Here is a 14,093-nt window from a genome sequence, read left to right on the forward strand (position 1 = left end):
TCTTTAAATATGAAGCAGGAGTGAAGCCAGGCAGGGCAGCTGGAAACAGGCAAGAAGGAGGCAGGATGGCAGATGGATACTTGACTGAGTAGTGTCAAGGTCTCAGTATCATCTGTGTTACCAGTGCTAGATGTGGCCTTGCTCTCAGGCTCTCTTTCTACAACCACAAAGTACATTTGTTCAGGGGGAAGGGGCGGGGAAATGATTCAATGGGGTTGGGAGCAGGGGCAGTTCTATGATGGTGAGTGCTTTTGGTTTATCTGCCGTCGGTGTCAAGGAGGAAACAGAGGCTATATAAAGTTTGATGAAGAACTGTCACATTATTGGTACGTGGCAGAGTTGGAACTTATTTTTTTATTGTAAGAATACTGGACAGAGGGGTTGCAGTTGCACGAGCAAGGTAAAGAGAACATTTCCTGAATTTCAAACCAGGATCTATCCCAATCTTGTAAGTCTATTGCCTTCCAGGTGTTGAGGGGCTCCTCAGGAAGTGTCGATAGCATCTCTATCCAAAGTATCCAAAAGCACATCCTTTCTTGAACAGGACAGTCAGCTAAATTACAAATTGTATGTCCCTTCTCTGTAGCAGATGTTTTATTCTGATGCTACACATCATCTCATTTAATTTTCATCATAGCCCGGTGGAGCTGGCGGTTTAATTACCTTTGCAGTCAAGAAAATCGTGGTCCTGAGAGGTTCTACAACTAGCTTCAGGTCAGATCCTGATATGGGTGGAACACATATATCCCAGACCCTTATTATTTCCTACTACCTCTTAAGCCATTGTCCCTCCTCTGTCCCTGACTCCCATCTGCAATCCCGTGACGGCCTCATCTGCTTCTGTCAGTCTAGTTTCATTTGCAATGATGACAAAGGTAGTAAAATGAACTCTCATTTATTCACTGATTCTCCCTCACCAAACCCCAAATCAAGTCAAGTCTTACTCTCTTAAAAGGAGTGCTTGTTCTATTCATCAAGATGCTTCTTTTATCTTTCTGAGAACACAGTTAGCTTCAAAGAGGCTGTTTTTCTCTCCATCATAACACTGTTTTGCTTTCTCTAAAATCATGAGCAAAGTCTCCGTGGCTCCCAAGGACATGAATTATTTAATATTTTACATTAGTTCATCTCATTTACCAGAGTGTCCCTGGGACCTATTCATTTACACAGGAAGAATGTCAGGGGAAACATCTGAAAAACTATAATAATAATAACAGCCAAATCAAAATCTGAAATCATTGTAAACAGCCCTCTACTCTCAGATTGCAATGGAGTGCATGCAATATTTACGACATTTTTATAAGGCTTTGAACTTGGCTGAGCTTACTCAAAAGGTCCAAATTAGTTATTTTCATCCCGCGCTGGATAAACTGATGGTAAGCTCAGTTACATGATACTTTGGTTGGAAGCATTGTAACCCAAATCCTTAGTTAATATAGCCCTTCTGCGGTTTGATTATCTCATTGTTTGGGAGCAAAATTATAAAATGAAGCCTTGACATGCATAAATCAACTCCCCTTCTATGTGCACTAATGTTAAGGAAATTCACTTGAAGTAGATCGGAGTTAATTAGGAACTTCCCACTGCTCTCTCTCTCTTCCCTTTCATGCCCCTTACTGGATTGAGCTCTGGCGAAGCCATGAATTGTTTTCAAGAGAGTTAATTTCCCACGTGTGCCCTTCTCACACTGCTTCAGGAACAGAGAATTGACATTCTAAGTCAGTTTGGTCCGCCACAGCAGGTGATTTTCAAACCATCTGCTATCTCAGAAAACAATTCATCTTGACAAACCACCCAGCCAAGTTACAACTCCGATATTGTACGTGAGATCAACACAAAGATTAATAACCTGCTGTAGCTACCTGTCAGACCTTTTGACTGAACTAGATAGAGGCTCTAGATTGCACTAGGTGGTCAGATATTTGACATGATAACCCTTACACTAGCTCTTCATTAGGACTGGAAATGCCTGAAGAAATTGTTAGTAACGCCTGTATTATCTTATCTAACGGGCAGGGAGGGAGGGGCTGTCAAATGGGAATTATCCTTTAAATCACATCCTAGGGAATTATTTCACACTTTAATCAAGTCATCCATTGGCCCATACCAAAGGACTGCCTATGTATTTACTTCAGAGAGATCATAGTTACTAGCCATGCTTTTATAGTAGCTGTTGTATTTTTAAATGCCCTTTCCACTTTAGCAGAATAGAATTGATGATCATAGTTCACATTTTCTTTTCTTTTAGGTTTTTAAAACTTGCTTTTATTAATTAATTGTAAGTAATACAAATATTCCAAAAATATAAACAGACACTTAATGGCGTCCTACATTTCAAGTTTTTGAATACAACAAATTTATCAAATCATGAAGCAAGGTAGTCAGAAGAGTACTATGTAATTTCCAGTCAACATTTTTTTCCAATGCTGAAGGTCAAACTCAGTACCTCATTCATAAAAGGTAATTACTCTACTTCCTCTGAGCTACCACTATATTCTCAGACTACCTCATTCTTTCTTACTTTTTTTTGTAATTTTTATTTTTTTGGTGTTGGTGTTGGAGCTTGAACTCAGAGCTTTGGTGCTTTCTCTAGTCTTTTGCACTTAAGGCTGGTGTTCTACCACTTGATACACATCTTTACTCCAATGTCCTGCCGGTCATTTGGAGATAAGAGTCTCAAGAACTTTTCTGTCTGAGCTGGCTTCAAACCTTGATCTATGGACCTCAGCCTCCTAAGTAGTAGGATTATAGGAATATGCCACCAATTCCTGGGTTCACCACTTCCTTTTACTTCAAAAGTCTTATCTTCAACCTATTCTATCTCTTCTCACAAGCCTGTTTCTCTCTCTCTCTCTCTTCCCTCTCTCTCTCTCTCTCTCTGTCTCTTTCTCTCTCTGTGTGTTTTACTTATTTAAATAGTCTCTTACTCCTCTCTTCCTCATTGGGCTCCCCTTTCTCTGGTCCATCTTTCATATTTAATATCCATGTCATATATTTTTAGGGAGCAACCGTATCCTGCCATATTATCCCTTTCAGCATCATTGCCGATTTTCCATTTTCCAAATGAAACTTAAAACTTTTAAAGCAGCGTAAAATAGTATTCATAATTTTTAGGTTTCCTTCTCTCTCCTGAAGGAATTGGAGGCTCAGCCTCACATGCTCCTCACTGGTCCTGGGAACCCTCTTTTCTTCTCCTGTGCCTCTTCTTCCTAGGAATGGGAGGCTATAGGAATACTCTCAGCCTGTTTTGGGGTTCCCTGTGAGACCTTTCTTGTTAAAGATGGCTACTGTAGCCCCCATTTTAAATATCACAGCATTTTGCTCATAATTCTACAATAATGTTTCTCTATTTTTTCATAAGATGAACTAACATAGCTTCCATGTTCTTCATCAGATTTTAAGTAGGTCTTTCACTATTGTTTAATTGGAATGTTATGCAACAGATTGATGGGGTTTCCTTCATCTTGATTGACTGGCACTCTTTAACTATTGATTAATAGCTCCCACCAACCCTTGGTAACTAACATTCTACTTCTTGAATCTCTAAGTCTGGCTATTTTTGATATGTCACCTAAGTGGAATTATGTAGTATATGTTTGTAGAGAAATTCCTTAAAAAATTAAAAATATAGCCAGATGCCAGTGCCTCATGCCTCTAACCCTAGCTACTTAGGAGTCTGAGAGCTGAGGATTATGATTCAAAGCCAGCCTGGGCAGGAAAGGCCATAAGAGTATTATCTCAAGGAACCACCAGAAAACCAGAAGTGGCGCTATGGCTGAAGTGGTAGAGTGTTAGCCTTGAGCAGAAAAGCTCAAGACAGCATCCAGGCCTTGAGTTCAAGCCCCTAGAGTGGCAAAAAACAAAAACAAAAAAATAAAAAACAACCAAAACTACCATATGATCCAGTAATCTTATTCCTTGACATTTATCTAAAAGAATTGTGGAACTATTCAAAATTGCTAGATGTGGAGACAAAGCCAAATGTCCATAGACAGATGGGTGACGAAATATGGTATCTACATGCAGCCTTAAAAAGGAAATTCTGAAATACATCGTTGACGACATGCATGAACCTTGAGGACAGTCACAGCATGTGTACTTCTCTATTTCTGTCTTTTTTATTGTGATAGTAGTATTTGAACTCAGGGCCTTGTGCTTGCTAGCCAAGTGCTTTACCACTTGCTTACAAATTCAGCCCTTGTGATCTCCACTCCCATCCTCCCCCCCCCCCTTTTTTAAAAAATAGGATCTTTCTCCTTCCCCTTTCCCAAAGCCAGTCTGAACCATGACCCTCCAATTACATATCCCACGTGGCTGGGATAAGAGACATATTCTGCCATGCCCAAAGTTTTATTGGTTATGATGAGTATTTCATGAACATCTTGCCTGGGCTGATCTCAAGTTGTGTGTTGCCTCTCAAGTAACCAGGATTACTGATGTGAGCCAGGATGCCAGGACCAATTTTTATTTTGGTAATTGTGGGTATGCTTGTCTCTTAGTATGTTTTAAAAATCTTTGCTGTTATGGGGAGGTTTTTATAGTTCTCTACACAACTAGAACTTAACAAAATGCCTTAACGTATTAGCATGCAGCTACTGTTGCTCGATGCTTTGAGGCAGCTGACTAAACATTCCAAAAGGGTGAGCACTCATTTGAATTTTCTACATCTTTCCCTCTTCCCACCCACTGGTTCTCTCTGGAAAGAGTCCCTTCCTCTTTTAGAACCATTCTCCTTCTTCTTTTCCCCTTCCTCATCTTTCTCCTTTTCCTTTTTTTTAAGTCTAAATTCCTCATAGGAGTGAAAACATGTCATATTTATCTTCCTGACCTTGGCTTAACTCACTTAACTTGACCCCTAGTTCCATCTCTTCTCCTACAAATGACCTCACATTATTCTTTATAATTGAATAATTGTCCACTGTATATATGTACCATATTTTCTTTATTCAGTAATTGTTGTTAGACTTTTAAGATGGGTTTGTATCTTGGCTATTGTGAATAGTGCTGGATAAACATGGATGTTCAGATATATTTCTTATATGTGGACTTGCATTCCTTTAGATATATGCTCAAGGTGGATAGAGCAGGCTCGTATGGTTGTCCTAGTTTCTTTCTTAAGGAACTCCATTCTGATTTCCATAGTGACTGAACTAATATACATTCCCACTAACATCCTTTCCCACATTTGGTGTTGCTTGTTTTCTTGATAATTGGCATTTTAACTAGGGTGGGATAGAATCTCAGTGTGATTTTGATTTGCATTTCCTTTATGACCAAGATGTTGAACATGTCTTCATTGTATTTATAATCTGTTTGTACTTCTTGTTTTGAGAAATGTCTGTTTAATTTGGATTCCTTATGATGAAGGCACCATTTTAAATCCAGGGATTATAATACATTTTAATAAATGCCATTTAAAAAAGAAGCAATCCATATTTATATAAATAGTTCATATAAGGAATGAATACAAAACCTAAGAAGTAAATAAAATTAAAAATAAATGATAAAATAGAGAAAAATCTAGGAAAATTATATTTTAACCTTAGGATAGGTTAAGCCAATTAATCTATGACCTGAAAATCCATAAAAGAAAATATTGACAGGGATTAGGGATTTAGCTCAGAGCATTTGCCTGAAAAGTGCAAGGCCCTGAGTTCGATCCTCAGCTCTGAAAAAAAAAAAAAAAGATTTACAAATCTAACTCTAACTCCATAAAAGTAGAAATAATCTGTGTGGGAAACAGTCCCTAAACAAAGAGAAAGATAAATAACAAACTGGAGATTTAAATTTCAATTTCATGGAAAAACAACTTTTTTCAATATATAAAGAACTCTCATTTTTTTTTAGGGGGGGTGGTCCAGTCGTGGGGCCTGAGCTCTGGGCCTGGGCGCTGTCCCTCAGCTCTTCAGCTCAAGGCTAGCACTCTACCACTTGAGCCACAGTGCCACTTCCGGCTTTTTTTCTTTTTGCTTATGTGGTGCTGAGGAATCGGACCCAGGGCCTCATGCATGCAAGGCAAGTGCTGTATCACTGAGCCACCTTCCCAGCCCCACATTTTTATCTTTTCTGTACCTTTCTTGCACCAAAAGTAATGTATTGTATACACTCAACTGTTTTCCTTTGGAACTGTACCAAGGTTATCTTTCCTTGTTTCAGGTAATTATATTACTTAAAAAATCAGTTACATTGACTCTGAGCCAAAATTGTAGTTTATTTTACCAGTCCATTTAGATAGCATCTCTTTCAGACAGTCAAATCCATAGGAAAAGGAGCTCAATACAATTAATAATAATGGAAGTTAAAATAAATACTTCTTTGGGAATAATTCTCATCTTTCAGTTTTGTAAGCATCTACACTTGTTTTCTCTCCCCTTGTTGGCCAGACTGAAGAAAAAGACACTCATATTGCTTCTGGGATTAAATCCTGTGTAAACAATATCAGTACCATCAGGCCAATATTCATCTTGTATTCATTGTGGACTATTATACAACAGTTACACCTCATATATATACAGGTATATCTTATCCCTTCACTCATGAGCCATGTTTATGGCAAATTTTATTTATTCTTTTGGAAGAGCAAACGAAAAGAAGTAACTCTAGCGTCAGCCGCATTCCCAGTTGCAGCCTAAAGGGGCACCTGACTAGATTTCTTTCTTTTTTCTTTTTTAAATAAGTTTTTTATTGTGAAAATACTGTACAGAGGGGTTACAGTTACAAGAGCAAGGTAATGAGTACATTTCTTATCAAGCACTGTTGCCTCCTCCTTTGTTTTTCCCCTACCATCCTTTCCCTCCCATCTCCACAACTACACTTCCCCCCTCGACTCCCCTCCCACCTAAATTGTAAAGTTCGTTTTTCGACATAGCATCTTATACATCTCATTGTTGCAATGGGTCAACCTGTATCCCTAGTTAAACAATTTGTTTTTTCCCTTCCCCTCCCCAAATTATACCAACATCAATACAGTGAAAACAGAGGTTATACCATGGGGGAGAGACATACAAAGCAACAACAACAACAACAAAACCCACGTACGTTAGAAACAATAGCAAGCAAGAAAAAAAAACACTTTTGTCCTTATCTTGGTTCATTTCGCTTAACATCATCTTATCTGACCTTTCATGCAAAGAACTTGGCCTTCAACTGTAAGTGTGGTATCAACTGAACAGCCTCCAGCTAGGTCTGACTTTTGAATCCATCTTGGCGAAAGCTGAAACCACGTTGTTCCTAGAAAGTCTCAACATTATTTGCCAGGCATTGTGGCCCATCTACTTTTGACGAACATCGAAGTCCTCTAATGGGCCTTCTTTGTTACAGAGCTTTTTATTGGGTTGGCCAAGAATCTGTCAGATCCGCATTGTACCTGGGCCCTTGTTGATCATCCTCCCTTCTCCTCAAAACGTCATCCTTCCATAAACCTCCTGCCTTTCTAATTCCATCTCAGTCAACTTCCTGAATGACCTAACCGATCAAGCTTCAACCTGATCCAGCCCATTTAGAATAGTCTGAAGTCATTCATTGGTTAAACCAAGAGCCCAGACCAGTGAACTAGGCAACCCACAGTTATTGCAACGTTGCTAGGGGAAGCAAAGTAGGGCATTAAGTATTGGGTTTTTACTGCAGCCCAATTTAGTTAGCTATTACATTTGTTTATAACATGCTTCCATAATGAAAGCTCCAGAGTGAAAGAAATTAAACCATTAAGCTTCTTGAGCTTTGATGGTTTACTTTTGTGAATACTCAGTAATTAAATAATAGAAATTTTCTAATTTCAAATGCTTGGCTAGAAATTGCTCATATAAAACCTCTAGTTTAACAGAAGTTCTAAACTAGGCACCAACAGAGAAAATGTGTATATGTGTGCACACCTGTGTGTGGGTACATTGTATGTGTATAATTGATTCAAAGTTACACTTTTGTTTTATATACTGAAGAACTTCAAAGAAGCCTTAAAAGTTTCACCTCATATCAGCAAATCATTTCTTGCTTGTATGCTCTGTGGGAGAAACTTGAGATGCAGAGATAATGAAAACAGGTCCCTCTGCTCAAGCAAGCGGTAATGTACTTAACAGGAGACAGCTGTGTAAAGAAATTAATAAAACATAGCACACAGTATGAGAAGCAGTGGATGGGTAGGAGAGTTTTTGAGGAGATGGAAGTCAGTGAATGATGGGACTCTTGTTAGAATTTTTCTTCTTTGCTCCAATAGTTCAGTTTTATTCTAAATCATCAATTGTAGCTTTACATAGGAAAGTCTTCTATGCCAATTCAGTAAGTGAATATTAGTGGTTAGAACAAAGCTGGTGATAAGATTTATACTATGATCATCAACACTAGACATCCATTTTTGGTATTCAAGTATTCTCATACACAGTGTTACTATCCAGTACTGAAAAGAAAAACAGAAAAGAGAAACTTGTAGCCACTGATATTTTACATGGCTTCACGAAAGAGAGAGAGGGAGGGGAAGAAGTAAAGAAACAAATAGACCCTCATATATTTTACATAATAGAAGGGATTTCTGACATAAATTGTGGTATATCTGTAGGATAAAATGGAGCCATTTGCAGCATATATCCAAGAATGAGGAAATTTGCTTATATGGCTATTATTATTATTATTATTATTATTATTTTGGGTCCTGTTGTGGGGCCTGAACTCTGAGTCTGGGCGCTGTCCCTCAGCTCTTCAGCTCAAGGCTAGCACTCTACCACTTGAGCCACAACACCACTTCTGGCTTTTTTTTTTTCTGCTTATGTGGTGCTGAGGAATCGAACCCAGGGCCTCAAGCATGCAAGGCAAGCGCTTTACCACTGAACCACCTTCCCAGCCCCATATGGCTATTATTTTTAAATACTAATAATAATTGCTATTATAATGATTATGATTTCAAAATGTAGAAGGATCTGGGCACTAGTGGCTTGTGTTTATAATTCCTTTGTTAGTTTTTTTTTCTTAAAAGAGAGATACTGAGCCTCAGTCTTTAATAGAATTTTTCAATGTGAGTAAATTTCAGAACTGTTTTTGTCTGGATTCCCCAAAGCACAGATGTAGGACAAACCATGGCACCTTGGGAGAACTGTGCAGATCAGCTTAATGGAACAATAACTTGGAAGGGCCTGGGTCATAGGCAGATCAGAGGAAGACTTATATGATCTGCTATAAGACAAGCGTGAAGAATTTAGTTACCTTTACACTCTCACATGTGTGTGTGCACACGCATACACACACACACACAGCCCACCAAAAATATCTACTCATCTTTTTCCCCCAGTATTAAGGGGTATGATTAATCCTCTAAGTTCTACTTTAATTTTCTTTTGATAATTGGCAGGTAAGAATGTTCTACTTTGTATTTTCCTGATTCCTTAACTTTTTTTTTTTTTAAAAAGAAAGTACTATGTTTTAGAAAGGTTATTAGTTGCATGCATTTCCTACTTTGAGAATCACCTCTTCAGGTTGTTAGCTCATTGCAATGTCACTGATCAGTGGTTTCATTATTATTTCTAGAGGTATTTTATATGTTAAAAATTTAGTCCTGTGTCTGAAAATATTTTTTATTTAACCTTTATTTTTATGTAAAAGATTAAGGACTTATGTAGTCGAGTTTATTGTTTCTTTCACTGTTTATAAAATCTCAATTCCCTCTAATTTTAACATTCACATTAAATTTCACTTCTACTTTAATTGTAGAACTTCAAGCAAAGTAGTAACATGTCCGTACTTCTGATGGGGCTACGGACATTGTATTTTCACATGCTCTGATCCTTTTAGCTTCCCTCCCTTTCTCCATAGACACTCCACTCCTAAGAGCGAGTCAGCAAGCGATTAACTCTTCAATTCTAACTACTTCCATGTTCATTAGCACCTCAATTTCCAACATCCAATCCAATTGTCTGATCAGCCCTTCCGACATCCAGCTTGCAGCTATAAATTACTTCTCTGTGTTACTTTTGTCTAATCTTCATGCCCGTCTCTGGTGCTTAGACATCAGTCTCTCCCACATAGGTACAGGTGTTGGCAAATGACTGACATATGACTTGTTTTGTGTGTGTCACAAGATGTTCCAGTCCCCAGACATCAGTTAGGCATTTAACAAGGCCTTAGGGAAATGCTTGTCAGATTTCCTCAACTGTCATTTTTAAGGCATTGAGTTGATTGCCTATGCTCCTTTAGACACTTACAGGCAGACGGTTAGGAAACAAGTGTTTATTGAGTGCCTACAGGGTGCAATGTACTAGGTGCTTGTCAGTAGATGTTTTCTCTCACACTAGCATCTCTGGAAATGAAGAAGCTCTTCAGAACTAACAAGGATTGATAGAAGCAACCAGTTAAAAATACACATCTGCAATATGACACAATTTAACCTAAGCAGTCTAAAAAATAAGTCCATGGCAGAAATAAATTATCTCAAATCTCTAATGCACAGTGTTCTAGTCCTCTCAGCTTTGCTTCAATTTTTTGCTCATCCACCTTTGTTCAAGTTTACCACAGATACCTCAAAAAAAAAAACCCAAAAAGAACTAGAGAAGTTAGAAGTAAAATCATTTTGGCTCCCTTCTTTTCCCATAGCAATAAACTACAACCCTGATTTGTTTTTTATTTGTTTGTTTGTTTTGTCAGTCTTGAGGCTTGAACTCAGGGCCTGGGCACTGTCTCTGAGCTCTTTTTCTCAAGGCTAGTACTCTTCCACTTTCAGTTTTCTAGTGATTAAAAAAGTTAAGAGTCTCGTGGAGACTTTTCTGCCCAGGCTGGCTTTGAACCACAACCTTCAGATCTCTGCCTACTGAAGGGCTAGTATTACAGGTGTGAGCCACCAGCCTTCAGCTGTGATGTACCCATTTTCCTTTAAAGATAATACCTTTCTTCTGTCAACCTGAAAGCTGTTTTCCACACTTTTTCCTAAAGCCAGCATGGCTTTAGCTGCTTGAGTTCTAGCAATATTAAAAACAATGCTTACAACAGCTACTCCCATATTTCAAATCAATCTTCACAAACTGTCCCTTTATAACTGTTTCCTACAAATACCTTTTTTTCTTTATTGCTTAAGAATGTACATGGGGATGAGAATGATGGGCGAGGTGATGTTAATCAAGATGCATGATATTCATAAATTGACATGTTGAATTAAAACCCTTTATACAACTACTTAATGATAATAAGAAATAATATTTTAAATAATTTAAAGCATATCCCTATAGCCTAACAATACAGGGTGTGTGTGTGTGTGTGTATGTGTGTGTGTGTGTGTGTGTGTGCTGGTGAAAAACTCTTGAGGTTTTAGAAAACTTTCAGAGATTCCAAATCACAATTCGTCCTTACAAGGCTATTAACATTATAGTAGCAGTAACTTTAAGTATAAGTATATATGAAATACATACATTCATTGCTATTCGATCTACACCTATGTTAAGGCATGGCCCTACTTTTATAAATCTAAATAATAAGGTATCTGTGTGCAATATTTCTCAAATTTTTTTGGCTGGTATTTTTTAAACTTAGAGATTTAGGTGAAACGTAATTGCCAATATGTGTCCGCTGATTAAGCTAATGTGGATGTCTGAGTTCTAAACTACACAGTGGAACAGACCGAACATTGTGCAGGTTGGTGAAGTAACTGCAGACATGTTTACTTTGTTACTGCTACTGTCAGAACCAGGTCAACGAAGAATGCAGTACAGAGAGTCTGATTTGTTCATTGGATTACTTATATTATACTGTGGAAAGTACAGCATCTTCCTCTGGAGGCTTTTTATCTTTCTAGTCAAAATTGTCTGTACCTTAGAACTTTCCATGAACAAAGTTTAATCTTTTAAAGGTCCATTGGAAATATATGATTTAACTGTTTTTATTTTTAAGCTTCTAAACTAAGGCATTATATTGAAGCCAAATTGTTCTGCCGCAGTAACTAGACTCAAGAAATCTTCTATTTGCCACATGCTATACCCAAGCCATTCCTTCATGTGGTCATCCATTTCCTGAACGACTATTTTGGATAATATACATTAGCTGTGTTATTTAAGAACATTCAGTCATACTATAGAAATAATCATGCATATATAGAGAGAAAGGCAGAATTAACTCTAGAAGTCAGTCATCTGCATGACACATTTAGACACAGAATGAGAAGACAGATGTGTATTACTATACACACATGGATATAAGAACATGGAAGATGGAAAGACCAAGGAGGTGCTTAATGTCTTGGGCCACCAGTGTCTTAAACCAACTAATATTCATCTGGAGTTAAAATACCTATCCATTGTTGACATTTCTTCTGTTTTCTCATTGACTTATACTGATATAATCCATTGCTGCTCTATTTGTGGTCAGGTGAGTGATTCCCCTGTTTAGGTCCATCTGCCTTTTGTATTTTTAATAGACTGAATTCTAAGTTATTTTCTACCTTTTTCCTTCTCCCTTAAATGTGGTCCTCATAGCCATATTGTTAAGGAAAAAGACTACTGTAACACACACAAACACACAGATAGGATATGTGTAGGTGGTGAGCACTAGATAGTCTATCAGATTAATAGTAATGATCACTAACTTCTCACCTCAGCATATGCAAGGTGTTATTGTAGGTACTAGAAAGACAGCAATTGGGGAAATTCACAGCAACCTTTACCTTACTAGAACTTATGTCAGTGGTAATGGAATTAATACATGAACATGAGCATGAAATTCTTAATCCTGGACTTCCAATCATGCAGAGCTATGAGAAATAAGTTCCCGTTGCTTATAAACTAACTTAGTTTATGGTAGTTTGTGAATGGATCCTCCAATGGATGAAGTGAAAACAACCCAACAAAGTTGAATTAGCCCTCAATCCCTTTGAGTAAGTCTCCCTGTAAATAAAAGCAAAAGTCCACCCTTCCAGGCTTCCCATATAAAAACCTTAGGGTGTATTGCTCAGTCAGGAGCTGGGAGATGACTCCACCCCAAAACTATAGAAGTGAGGCCCTAGAGAGAAAGAGAGGAAAGGGAATGAAATTTGCATCTCCATTGTATGGATGATAAGGAAGACTGACCTCTTTTAGTGGTTGCTCTCTAAAAACAATCCAAGAGACAGAAAGAGACCCTATGGTGTAACTATGTACTAGGAGTAATCTATACCATCCCAGCCCAGAGCTCCTCTCAGGAATAAAGCTCCCTTCTCCAACTCCTGGGCTTGTGTCTTAGAGTAGATACCAGTGTATTGAGAGTTATCTGCACCATTGGTAATCTCTTCCCTTCTTTCCTGTGTAGCACTGATAAGTAGCCCTGTTCCTCATTTATAGGGCAACTTGTGGGTGCTTGAGGGGAACTTTTAGAAGGCTATCGTAAATTATTCAAGATAGCTCAAAAGCCATTTAGAATAGTAAAAGGGTTCAAAGAAATGCCTCAAGTACCAATTAAGTACCTTCTCATTAACTTCTTTGAGACTGCTGAATCATAAAGTAATTGCTCTTTTATGACAACTTTCTCCCTCCATTAAAAAGCTTCTGTCCCTTTTCATAGTTTATTTATTATTGCGGAGATTAAACTTGTATTTAAATCTTCAGTTATAATTACATCCTCAATCCTGTCCTATTACTCATTTCTAGAATTAAATGGGTCCAGGACAACTTTGTATCTCTCAATATTTAGAGGAAGCATCTTCAATTGTTCACTCTTCTTTTTGAAATCCCTATCTCTCCATTTATTTCCCCTTTGGTAACCATTTTTTGAATTTCTACTGTGCTTATAAAAATTCGTCCATCAAGCTCACAGTAACTACTCAGGCTACACTTACATAATTAATTTAGCCACTCTTTGAAAGAACCATTCCCCTTCCCCAACTTAACAGTTTAAACTTGCCATAGACGTCCGATTTTCTAATATTTGAAAACCACAAAATGAGGCAAAGTAGGATTAGACATGTTCAACAACTCACTCTCTAAACCTAACTCTTTCCTCCTCTTCCCCTTTCTCCCTCCCTCACTCTCTCCCTGCTCCTCCCTCCTCCTCTCCCTTCTCTTTCTCCTTCTCCAGCTTAGCTTGGGCATGGGTGTTCTAGTCTGTCAGATTTTTGAGGAAACACACTATTCCCCGAGATGCTGCTGATACTA

This window comes from Dipodomys spectabilis, unplaced genomic scaffold (genome assembly GCF_019054845.1).
Source record: "Dipodomys spectabilis isolate Male_0828 unplaced genomic scaffold, ASM1905484v1 ptg000297l, whole genome shotgun sequence".
Taxonomy (NCBI): domain Eukaryota; kingdom Metazoa; phylum Chordata; class Mammalia; order Rodentia; family Heteromyidae; genus Dipodomys; species Dipodomys spectabilis.